This window comes from Penaeus monodon, chromosome 32 (genome assembly GCF_015228065.2).
Source record: "Penaeus monodon isolate SGIC_2016 chromosome 32, NSTDA_Pmon_1, whole genome shotgun sequence".
NCBI classification, from domain to species: Eukaryota; Metazoa; Arthropoda; class Malacostraca; order Decapoda; family Penaeidae; genus Penaeus; species Penaeus monodon.
In genome coordinates this window covers 14,309,056-14,310,011 of record NC_051417.1, presented here as the reverse complement: position 1 = coordinate 14,310,011, position 956 = coordinate 14,309,056, and positions in this window count along the sequence as shown.

The following is a 956-nucleotide window of genomic DNA, read 5'->3' as shown; positions in this document are numbered from 1 at the left end:
TTGGACTTGGGGACATTGTCCCTAGCAAGTGCATCTGTACTGTAAAGGATAACCTTACATACGTCTTCAGTGAAGTCTGCTATAAGCTATATTTAATAACTATTGTTCTATGCAAAGTAATTATTGGAAGTTATTGTGTTACATGTATACATATATTTATATTGATTTAAAGGAGTAGTCATTTAGCTTATTTTCATTCTTCTATATATGTCATCTGCTAAAGAAACCCACTGTTCAACTTCATGTTTCTTCTGCTAGAGGTGCCCAGTGAAATGTGCATACAGCCATTCAAGAGTGATCTGGGTAAATCTTAGCAATATCAATTGCACTGACTTTTGAAGTGGATTTTTCTGTGCTTTGATCGTTGATTTGACAGATAAAGCTAAAAATCTTTGATATGAATATTATTTAATGAGGGGTGGGCTGTTTAGGGAAATACCACCACAAAAGATGACTATGAGGATATATTTCTCAAAGACAAGGGAAAATAGACATTATTATAATATAGAAGGATGTGACTGATTATGGAGCCAAAAAGGTTTAGGATATAGAGGAAATAGCACATGACCACAGATTATTAATAGTAGTATGCCTATAATAAACGTTTACATGTTGTACTGCAACCAATTTGTTTAAGTTGCTCATGATGTCTACGGGATTAGATTAAACACCAGCTAGGGAAATGCAGCATTTGATAGGGGTTCAGGGACAACACCCCCAGTTTAGGAGAGTTTTCAGTTTATACAGCAATCTTTGTGGTTGTTTATGCAACTAGGTTAGGGTTCATGCTTTCATAGGTTCAAGTTGGGACTGTTGCAGTCCTGTTATAAACCCTTACCTTGTTTATTTTCCATAGCTTTATTGATGGAAAGAGAAGTAAGACTGGCATTGGACATCCAAAACTCTATCTGTATGACCACATCCACATTCCTCTTTCTTTCAGGAATAGCTATCGA